Genomic DNA, 12,151 nt, shown 5'->3' with positions numbered 1-12,151 from the left:
TGAAAATAAATATTATTGAAGAAAAAGGATTTAGATTTGGATTTTTTTCTCTTAACATTTTTGCTATGACCCCAGAAAAATGAATGATTGTTTTCAGACATCAAGGAATATGTTGGCTTTGGACTTTTCTACCAGTTATCCATCCATGTGTGAAATCCACACATGAAGGGAAGAAAGGGAGACTGATATCTTAATTAAAAAAATAAAAACTGATGAGACAGCAAATGATATTCAATCCTATTAAAGAGACTAAGCACAGACCTTAGAAAAAGTCTTCACATTCCTTGCATTGGGATTGTGTGATATGGTTCTACAATTCAGGGAGATTGGAAATTACAGAACATCTGCAATGAAATTGGTTTTCTGTGGAAAACTGATGAATCACTTACTGCCAATGACTAGAAGGAAAAGCACTTGTTTATGTCCTTATGTAATGAATTTTTTTTAAAGAGAGAGAGAGAGAGAGAGAGAGAGAGAGAGAGAGAGAGAGAGAGAGAATTTTTTAATAATAATTTTTTTTTTAGTTTTCAGTGGACACAACATCTTTGCTTGTATGTGGTGCTGAGGATCGAACCCAGGCCACACGCATGCCAGGCGAGCGCGCTACTGCTTGAGCCACATCCCCAGCCCATGTAATGAATTTTTATGAGGTGAAGTTTGCTGTTTATAAAAAAATACACTTTAAGCTGCTGTAGATGTAAAATAATAGAATTCTGAATTCAGAGCAATGCATTACTGCAAAGACAGTCACCAGCAGAATATTATTTGCTTACAAAACACCAAAACAGAGCTATTACTTCTATAATGGAATTAAAAAAAAACACTCATCTACCCAGTTGGGTTCTAGAAGAAAAAGTATTTAAAGAGACAGAGCTGAAATTGACAGCTCCAAAATTGCATGTATTTTCAAAGTAAAGTTATTAATTCTCTTATAGTGCTCCTGAATTCCAACTGTTTTCCCTCAGCACAAGAACACCATGGAGCACTTAAAATGAAAAATGGCACTCCTAAGACAACACTAAAAACTGGGGGTTCTGGTCTCTCCACATAAGTCCCATCAGCTTCTCTGCTCAATATTCACCAGGACCTTGAGATTCAGGCCTTAAACTTTCTTCCCTCTTGGGTTTAAAGCATATATTGTACCAGTCAGTTTTCGTGAGTCAATCCTCAACAAGCTCACTGTTGTCTAAGAGACTCATCTAGTTTAAATTGATGCTACACCTGAGAAGGGGCACTGAGAAGGAAAAGCTACAGTGTTGGTCTTCAGAGAATTAATTTATCCTTTATATTTGGTCTGAAGCTAAGTATTTTAAAATCAATTAATAATAACTTTCATTAGCATATTATTGTGGTATATTTTTGTTGATTAAAATGGCACCCTTACAAATTGAAAGGAATTTGGTTGTTAGAAGGGGGTTATTTCTTTAGTGAGCTGTTTTCCAGGGAACCACCTTGACTACCTCCAAGACCATCAATGTCACTAGCTGCAGTCATTTAGAATTAAGACTATTTAGATAAAGTCTTAGCTAAATTTCAAGCTTGCATTATCTCTTCTTGGCAAACAAACTATAAAAATATCTCAAAATTGTAAGAATTTTTGTGTCTATATCTGCAAAGAAGGAAAAATTCCAACTCAGACCCTGTGTTTTGATTATTAGTTGAGGAAATAGTCATTTTTACAGGGTTAGCATTTGCAGGTGTTCTGATCTGGTATATTGTAGATATTTTAAAGTAAATAAACTGCATTTGTTTGCAAATATTGACATTTATTCACAAATACTATATAAGTACTTTTGGAGAAAGCAATAGAACTGTTACTTTTTCTTTTTTTTGCCTATGTACTTTCCAGTTTTTTAAAAAAATATGCATTCTAATTTAAAAATATGCATTTTAAAAATATGTATGGAGTCTGATATTGGGCATCCAACCACTGAGCCACATCCCCAGCCCTACTTTGTATTTCATTTAGAGACAGGGTCTCACTGAGTTGTTTAGCACCTCACTTTTGCAGAGGCTAGCTTTGAACTCGAAATCCTCCTGCCTCAGCGTCCCAAGATGCTGGGATTACAGGCATGCAGCCATCATGCCTAGCAAGAGACATTATATTTTTGGTGAGATATATACATACTTGTCTCATTGTTAAGAATATATTGTACTTAATTTGGTATTCTCCTTTCACATATTATATTGTGAGCAACTCAGTTAAAAATTTTAATATTTTTGCATAAAATTTTTATCATGGTACTTATGTAATATTGATCAGCTATTTATTCCTTTATTGTTGTTTAACATGTTTATGATAAACACTATTGTGTAGAACATCTGTTCAGTGATTCTGCATGCACAATTCTTATCATTTCCTTCAGATTGATTCTTGAGATCAATGGATATAAACATGTCCACATCAACCTGATTTTGAAAGTCAGTTTTACTTAACCTAATGTGTAAGTTAAGTTTTATTGGCTCTGAGATTTTAGAAAAGGTACAAATTAAACTTATTAAGACAAATAAGTTATATGACTATTAAAAATGAGGAAGGTGTACTACCTGAGTAACACTGTACCTTTGGACCTCATGGACTCAGGGGGGACTTAGTTTAATCTTGCTTGACTTGTTATAGTTGCCAGAGTAGGAACTCAATGCAGGGTTTAGTGAAAGGCACTGTATAAAACAGTGCTTATTTTTAAATTTTAAAAAAAATTAAATCACAAGTTTTTCCTTTTTTTTCTTGAAAATAGGAAATAAATCTCCATGCTGCTTTCCATATTGGCTGCACCAATTTGCAGTCCCACCAGTAGTGTGAGTGTACCTTTTCCCCCACATTCTCGCCAATACTTATTGTTGTTTGAATTCTTAATAGCTGCCATTCTGACTGAAGTGAGATAAAATCTTAAGAGTGGTTTTGATTTGCATTTCTCTAATTGCTAGTGATGATGAACATTTTTTCATGTATTTGTTGATTGATTGTACATCTTCTGAGAAGTGTCTGTTCAGGTCCTTGGCCCATTTATTGATTGGGTTATTTGTTTTTCTGGTGTTTAGCTTTTTGAGTTCTTTATATACTCTAGAGATTAGTGCTCTATCTGATGTGTGAGGGGTAAAGATTTGCTCCCAAGATGTAGGCTCTCTATTGACCTCACAGACTGTTTCTTTTGCTGAGAAGCTTTTTAGTTTGATTCTTGACTTATTGACTCTTGATTTTAATTCTTACACCACAGAAGTCTTATTAAAGAAGTTGGGGACTTAAAAACAACATTACTACAGGGACACAGCCACATCAATGTTTATAGCAGTACAATTCACAATAGCTAAACTGTGGAACCAACCTAGGTGCCCTTGAGTAGAGTAATGGATAAAAAAAATGTGGCATATTTACACAATGAAATATTACTCCGCAATAAAAGAATAAAATCATGGCATTTGCAGATAAATGGATGGAGTTAGAGAAGATAATGCTAAGTGAAGTTAGCCAATTCCCAAAACCAAATGTTGAATGTTTTCTTTGAAATAAAGAGGCTGATTCATAGTGGGATAGGGAGCGGCAACATGGGAGGAATAGATGAACTCTAGATAGGGCAGAGGGGTTGGAGGGAAAGGAGGGGGATTGGGGTTATTAATGATGGTGGAATGTGATGATCATTATTATCCAAAGTACAGGTATGAAGACACAAATTGGTGTGAATATACTGTATATACAATCAGAGATATGAAACATCGTGATCTTTATGTGTACTAAGAATTGTAATACATTCCAGTGTCACATATAAATAATAATAAAAAAAGAATTTCACAGGAATCAGGAGTCAGTGTATGAGACATAATTTTAACCAGGGTTTATGGACCAAGATGGTCTAGGTTTACATCTTTACTTTTACTAGCTCTATGAATCTGGGCATGTTATTTAACTTCTTTATAACTGAGTTTCCTCATAATAATCCATACTACTGAATTTTGAATGTATTAGTTTATAGAAACCTAAAAAAAAAGAAAAGAGATTACCTGGGAAAATGAAGGAAATTTCTCCTGTTACATGATTTGCATTTCTTTGAAGATAAAGCACAAGAAAGCAAAATACTTATTTGTGGTTATGAACATAAACATACACTACATACTAGGTTTGTATAAATATTTGCTACATATTAAGTTTAGTTCCTGAGAACCGAAGACCATGGATTTAATGGACAATAGGATCAATTGGTTTGAGTAGAAAGTATGTTTTATGTTGCTAAAAAATATCCTTTTTTAATACAGAAACATGTCACTTATTGAGTGCTATTAGGAAAAACAGCTTTTGGTTAAAAGGTAATGTTCCAAATTATTAAATCAAGTTTTTGTTTTTAAGTGCTAGTATATTTTGGAGGCTTTCTTAAATATAGCAATACTTATTTTCCTACCTTCTTAACCAAATTATAAAGAAAATGGGGTAGCTTTTATTGATGAGACAAGGTCATTAAAAACTACAATTATACAGTCCTCAGAGCCTTTTTATTCCTACTCTTTTACTAGATTACAGTCTTTAATTTTTTTTTTAATTTGATAAAGTAGCCCATAATTGTTATTATAAATAGGCTTTTTATAAAATAGATTTTTCTCCTTCTTTTTATTAATTATTTTTACTCTGTTGGTTAAAGTTCATTAATATTCAAAATAAAACAGTCTTTAAATATGATCTTGAGAACTCTGCCAAGTGTATGAACTTTGGTGTATGGAATCTATGAAAATCTACTGAAGTTAATTAAGTACTTCCACTGCTAAAGTACTACAAACCTAATAGAAAGGACAATCATGGCTCATACTGGCTACTCTTTCCTATAACCTTCGATTTGGTTTTCTTACTTATATTTATAACTCCCCACAAATTACCCAGATATCCTGGAAAAATGTAAAATTTTATCAACTCACTTCTTTGCTTATAATATTTATACTGCTTCTTCATACTTGGAAATAAATTGAGATTTTTCTTTTCCTCATGGTCTGCATGGCCTTCCATGACCTTTCACCTCACCTGTCCTTCTTTTACTCATGTTAATTTGTTTCCATTTCTTAAGCGCATAAAAGACTTTCAGCTCAGATGTTGGGCACCTGCCATTTCTGTATCCTAATACTCTTCTTCTTGGCTTTCTCCCCATCTCCTTAGGTCTTTTTCAAATTTCATCTTACAGAGGACTTTCATACATGCAATTTAATTTAATAAAAATTCCTTTTTTTAAAACAGTAACATGTCACTTATTGTGTGCTATTAGGAAAAACATCTTTTGGTTAAAAGATAATGTTCCAGGTGCTGAGATTGTGGCTCAATAGAATATTTGCCTAGTGTGTGTGAGGCACTGGGTTCAATCCTCAGCACTACATTAAAAAAATAAATAGTAATTACAATGAAAAATATTTTGAAAAAGGTAATGTTCCAAATGATTAAGTCAAGTTGTGTTTTTTAAGTGCTAATATATTTTGAAGGCTTTCTCAATATGCAATACTTATTATCATGTTGATTTCTTTTATACATGCAATTTAATACAGCATCACTCTCTATTTCCTCAGCCTGTTGTTGTATGGAATCTATGAAACTACATTTTCTTCAGAGTACTTCCAACATCAGCAATTATCTTATGCATGTGTTTGTCAGTCTCTCCTCCAAGAATATAAACTCTGTGAGAACAGGGGTTTTATGAATACATCTTTCAGTACAGAATGTCTGTAGGAGCTCAATAAATAAAAAAGAATGACTTAATTCCCATTGTTAACCTAAGAGGTAGATACTACTGAGCATCCATTTTATAGGCAAACAAATGGAATCTTAATGTTAAATAAACCGGTGCAAAACACAGTCACTCATCAAAGGCAGGGGAGTTGGGAGCTGGAAAGTAGGACATGCTTTGTTAGAGATGATTACTGAAGCCACTTGGATATTTTAAGTACACAAATAGAGAACCTGAATTAAGAACAAGTTGCATGGGAGAAAAAAGAAAAAAATATTAGTGTAAAAGTTTTATTTTCCAAAAGGAAAACTTGTAACTGATGGTTTGATTCTTGAGGCTAAAGAAGAAATCCATGTAGCTAAATATGATCCAGTTTTCCTGCCTGTTGAGCCCTGAAATCACTGGGCAGTAGAATCAGTTGCCTCAGTGTTAAAAATAAAGTCTTTTGGCATTGCCCAGGGAGGCCTGGACTGAACGGAGTCTCTGGAACTGCCGAAGAGGCCTGGCTATCTGCAGTGAGGCAGAGCTCTGGGAGCAAGCACGAGAGTATTTCAGTCAGTCATAAATTCACTGATTACCTTCCACTGGTGTGTGGTATGTCAAGCATCCTATAAGAAATAAAGAAAGGGGGACAAAAAAAAACTATAAAGAAAAAATGGAAACACAATTGCAAGACATGCTAATACATGCCTCTCAATTCCTCCTTCAAGGATACACTTGCTGCCCAGCTGTGGAGTGTGGTCAGCAGACTGCCTCCAGCTGTTAGCTCCTTCATGGTCTGCTATTACTGCAGGAAACTGCAATGCCTGTGGTCACAGCCTTCCCAGGGCAGCCCCTACCTAGTAACTAATAGAGAGAATACCAGTTCTAGAGGTCCTCTCTGGGTTGGTTAAATTTTATCAGGCCTGCATTACAATCTACCATTTCTTTTGTCTTTCCCTACTTTTCTACCTTTTCCTTTCAAAGTGTGGATCCTTGATTTATAGATTTCTGTGTTCACAGCTTCCTTCTGCATCTGCAAATTCAAGCAATCACAGATTAAAAAATATTAAAATAACATCACATCTGTACTGAATATGTATAGCATTTTTCAGATTATTCCCTAAACAATACATCATAACTATTTATAGTGCCTTAAGTATTATAGGTAGTCTATAGATGATTTATAGTATATGGGAGGATGTATATGGTTATATGCAAACACTCTGCCATTTTATATGAGGAACTTGAACACCTGCAATTTGGGTATACCTGCAGAGATTCTAAAACCTATCTCCCACCAATACTGAAAAATGACTGTGTATGTCTAGCCTTTCCAACCACTTTGAACCTCTGCTTCCATAGAACTCAATCTGCGACACTAAGTTTATTTATTTGGCTAAGATTTCTATATTGGTATGCTAGAACTAAAGGTTCTGGTTATCCAATGAAGAACAAAACATTCATTCAGTTTCTGAACTCATGGTTCTGAAGGTTGCAAATGTTAAATAGAGCTTTTTTAAAAAATTGAAAAGTAGCCCCAGCTACTGGGGAGGCTGAGGCAGGATCACTTAGGCCTAGGAGGTTGAGATCAGGCCAACCTGGACAACACAGTGGAACTCAGTCTCAAGGGGGAGAAAAGAAAAAAATGACTCCATAAAATTGACAACTTTATTAGCTAGCATTTAAAGTACTATGTTCTCATGTTAAAATTAAAATAGGGGCATCTAATTTAGAGTTTACTCGGCTATTAAATAACAATATCAATAAAATTGTTGGTTTAACAAAATCTTAACTTCATTTAATCATTTCAAACCTGTATTCTAAGACAGTTGTTTATTAATATCAGTATAAACTAGGTCACTGGAAAATGAGACTGGAAATGGACTTTAGGTATAATAAGGGCAAATGTAAACTTTATTAGTGATCTCTTCTTTTTATCTGCCCAGTATCCATCCTTCTTATAAGAGCAGCTTGGTTTTCTGTGATGAGCAGCCTCCCCTCAGCACCATTAGGTTCATGTGGTATACACAGGGAATGTCAGCAACATTTGAGTAAGTGGGAATAGTATTTTTCATCACTTTTCCTGTGGTAACTGGTTTAGAAATGTGTGTAATCCAAGACAGACCAATAATACAGAACTGTTGCTGGAACTACCAGGAAGAGGAATGTCATTCCAGTGGAATCAGGAAGCTGGCAGAATATAAACCTTAAGCATCAAAAGTGGCCATCATTTTGCCTGAGAATGAAGCCAACTCAGAATATTACCATTAATGGAAGGAACTACTATTATATCTTAAACACAATCCTCACAATGTGCCAGTGTAGAGATTAAGTGCATTGCCCAGGCTACATATAACTGAACTGCACAAGTTGAACCTGAGTTCATATCCCTCATACCATGTATAGTGTTTATCATAAAATTATGGCTGAGAGACTGTTCAAAGACAATTATTTGAGCACGTATAACCAGGCTGGCCCTGCAGTGTACATACGGATCCTTCACTGAGATAATTCAATAAATTATTTTCCTTTTTGCCAATTCAATCTGGATTGGTTTATATCGTGGAAACTAAGAGGCCTGACGAAATTCCAGATTCATCATTGTGTTTATTTACTATAGAAAGTAGACAGAATCTAAATGCCCAATGACAGAGGTTAAATGATTCTGTAAATAAGAAATGTGTGTACCATCAAAGGAACCAGTATACTGTGATGATTGGTGGGGAAAAATGAAAATTTTATTTTTTCCTAAATTTTTGAAGTTTTTAACAATAATGTTTTAAAATTAGAGAAGAAAAAGGTGAACTTTGTAATATATGAAAAACTCTTACATTCAAACAACAAAATTCATTGGCTATCTTATTTAAATTAAACCAAAGTTAAACTCAAAAATCCATTTAATCACACAAGGTAAACTATATGATGATGACTATTTTTCCTGTACTCACCATTATATTCACAGTAGCTTCCTCAGTACCTGGCACCTAAGTGTTTGCTGAATGGAAGGTGAATAGAAAAATGAACAAGTTTTCCTGTATTTTCCCTGTACTATATTTATTCTAGGAAAGTGCTTACTATATAATGAATAACTTGAGACAAATCACTGCTCATGCTAATTCTATTCCACTTTAAGAATTAAAAAAAAGAAAAAAATTAATATGCTTGTGTTGTGGTTTCACCTGTGAATTACTTCTAATATATGTCTGTATATACATGTACATGTATATTTTAATCAAAGCACAATTTATTTTATTTTATATTTTGATTTATTGTCAAAGCACAAAAAAATTGAGATCTTGTTTAAAAATAAGTGCCATTATTTTGTTAAAGTAACTTAAAAACTGTCCGAATATTTTCATGTGATTATTATTTAGCAAAACATTCATTTTTAACTTCTAAGTGAAAAATGCAGAGAAAAGGAGCAAAGTACATCTTGATATGTACTCCTGTATTATTACTATGCTAAAGACCTCTGGTATTTCATAAAACTACCAATATTCTTGCTGAGAACGTAAGCTCTGAATCAAAGACCAAAGAAAGAGATCCAGGAAATAATATTCTTCTTGCCAGGTGTTCCCTATAGTTTCCAGGCCTCACTTCTAAGCTGCCTTAAGCAATTTTTACTTTTTAAACCTAAGAAGTCAACTGTGAAGGGATACAACAACTATGGACTGAACCTCTTGAAAACTGGCTTCAGAGAAAAGCTTAAAATTACAATCTTAAAGTTTAAACAGGGTCTTATCATTGTCAGATTATGATATTTTATCATCTCTGAAAATAAATCTATACACATCCCAGTGTACCCCAACTCTTTCTTGGTAGTCATATGACAAAAACTCTCCTTTATTCCTGATATTAAAAATTGAATGCAATATATTTTACATAATATATTTAGAATCATGTGGTTTACAGTTATTAGAATTTAGTCATCTCTCCAAAGGAAGAGAAGACGTTGACTGGGAAGTACCAGCCTTATAAGAGACATCTAAATACCATATTGAGGATGACTAATATTAAGAATTTATACATAGTACAGTTTTCCTCAAAGGAAACAATTTTACTTTCTAAGGAACATTCACTTCTGACATCTCAATTCCTGATTTCAGTGGCTGTACACTAGGTACCTCTGTGTCACACTTAGGACAAGTAAAGTACATGTCAAATAAGAAACTACTCTTAACACAGTAATAACAGAAGATATGTTCACATCCTATAGTGTGAGGCATGGTGGGCCACTCTCCTCACAATGAACATTCTTTGCCACTGGTGGCTAATGTACTGTCACTATTAGAAGCACCAGTAAGAGGGATACACCATGAGGATAACTTGGCTTTCAATTTCTGGATATTGATAAGTGGTAAGAGAAAAATTAGAAACTCAGCAAAACCATGCCAGAGAAGTTCCCTATTCATGTACTCAAATCCAACTTCTCGGGCATTTTGGGGCCTGCAAAATACAGAATGAATGCCTAGAAGACGTTCTGTCAAAGTTGCAAACTTTCCCCATTGAAGGAAAATCAAAAAATTAATTAACCCACCTAATTTCAAAAGTCCAACCACAAAATTTGCACACTGTTTAAGTTTCCCAAAGGATGCTAAATGATGGTTTCGAAACAAATCATAGCATCGTTCTTCTAACCACCTCCCACCAATGGTACAGAGAGCGTACCAGATTTTCTGGTTTTTACTTGGTGGATGATATCTCAGGCTCGGGGAAAAACTGTCTTTGTACTGAATATTCAAAACTGACTGTCCCACAGTAGAATTTTTAGAGTAGATGGTGAATCTCCACAAAAAAAAGCCACAAGAACACTTTCACTTCTGGTTCAAAGCGAACAAACAGGCCTGGCTTAAATCCATGAAAACACTGAGTAAACTGGGACCAAACCAGCTGCTCCAAGGCCTTGTTTAGTTCCAGCGCATCCAACTGACTTATTCTGAGTACTCTGTCTGTACCCTTTGTATTCTCTTCTCTGGGTGCCATGTCCTCTCTGAAGGTCTCTAGGAAAAAAAATAAAATTAAGGAATATCATCAAATTGTTATAATATCATACTACCTCTTCTACTTACACTTGGAAAACTAAAACTGATTCACAAATTACACAGGGGCACAGAAGACAGGAGTTTCAGTAGTGTAAAACCTTAAGGCAGGCAATCACTTCTTACTTGGAACTTCTTTCTCTCTCTTTTCTCTCTTCTTTCTTTCTTTCTTTTGTTCTCCCTTTTCTTTTCTATTACTTATTGTTTTCTTCTTGGCCCTCCTCATGAAAGGAATGATAGCTAAAAAACAAGAAAAAAGAAAAGTAAAGTTGTTGTACCCTGTTTCTACAAACATACTTCTAAGTAATACTCCTTGTCAGATATTCTAGAAGAAAAATATTAAATCCTTAAACTGTGATGAGGCTCAGTAACATGACTTCTGAAGAAATATATGAATATATGAATATAATGAACTATTCAGAATATACCAATGGATGGTATCTCAGTTTAGTTTCTAGTTTTTCTATTGACTCCAAAGGTATAAATAATTTTTCTTCTTTTCTTTCTTTTTCTTTTTTTGTGGTACTGGAGATTAAATCCACAAGCACCATAACACTAAGCTACATGCCAGTCCTATTAATTTTTATTTTGAGACAGGACTAAGTTGTTGAGAAACTTGCTAAACTGGTGAGGCTGGCCTCAAACTTGTGAGCCTCTATAGTCACTTGGATTAGAAACATGCACTACCTCACATAGCTAAAATTCTATTTTTCAAACAGCCACTTAATCTTTCTTAAATACATTTTATGTTTAAATAAGTCAGAAAAATAAATGAACAGTGTGTTTATTCTTCTGTTATACTACTGCCAAAAAAAAGCTACTAAATCTTACCATGAAGCCATAAGAATGCAAAAGTGTCATTGTTAAAGTAATAAAAATATATACATCGTGAAGTACTAAAAGAAAAATATCTATAATATATAATGACATATGCTATAATAATTTAAAAAATAGATGATGGCAACAAATAGGTGCTAAAGGAAAAAAGTGAAATATAAGAAGCTAATTAATGATTAGCTAGGTATGAATGGCTTAAAACACATTATGTGCAAGCCAACATAATTAAAGTTCTATACTTAAGTATACAGACCAGTTTTGATATTTCAAATTTTGTTATGAACTGACAAATGCTGACAGTGGGAAAAATTGGGTAATATTGGCCAAAGGGTACAAACTTTCAACTATAAGATGAACAAGTTCTGGGGAGCTAATATATAGCATGGTGACCTCAGTTAATTTTGCATTGTTTACTTGAAATTTGCTAAGACAGTAGATCTTCAGTGTCCCCATCTCTTTCTCTCTCTCACACGCAGCATTTTAAGTAATGATGAGTGATGAAAGTGTTAATTTGACTGTGGTAGCCATTTCACAATGCACATGTACATGAAATATTCATTTTGTTTACTTTGAATTTACATAACTTTTGTTTGTCTA

At 34.0% G+C, this 12,151-nt stretch overlaps 1 pseudogene; it reads right to left on the bottom strand.

The window, feature by feature from the left end:
• Positions 1–9,742: 9,742 nt before the first annotated feature.
• On the bottom strand, positions 9,743–10,871 carry LOC143410248 (peroxisome biogenesis factor 2-like; annotated as a pseudogene).
• Between the last annotated feature and the right edge of the window lie 1,280 nt (positions 10,872–12,151).

Source organism: Callospermophilus lateralis, chromosome 11 (genome assembly GCF_048772815.1).
Source record: "Callospermophilus lateralis isolate mCalLat2 chromosome 11, mCalLat2.hap1, whole genome shotgun sequence".
NCBI lineage: Eukaryota > Metazoa > Chordata > Mammalia > Rodentia > Sciuridae > Callospermophilus > Callospermophilus lateralis.
The sequence above is the reverse complement of the archived record's forward strand: the minus strand, read 5'-3'. Positions and strand labels throughout refer to the sequence as shown.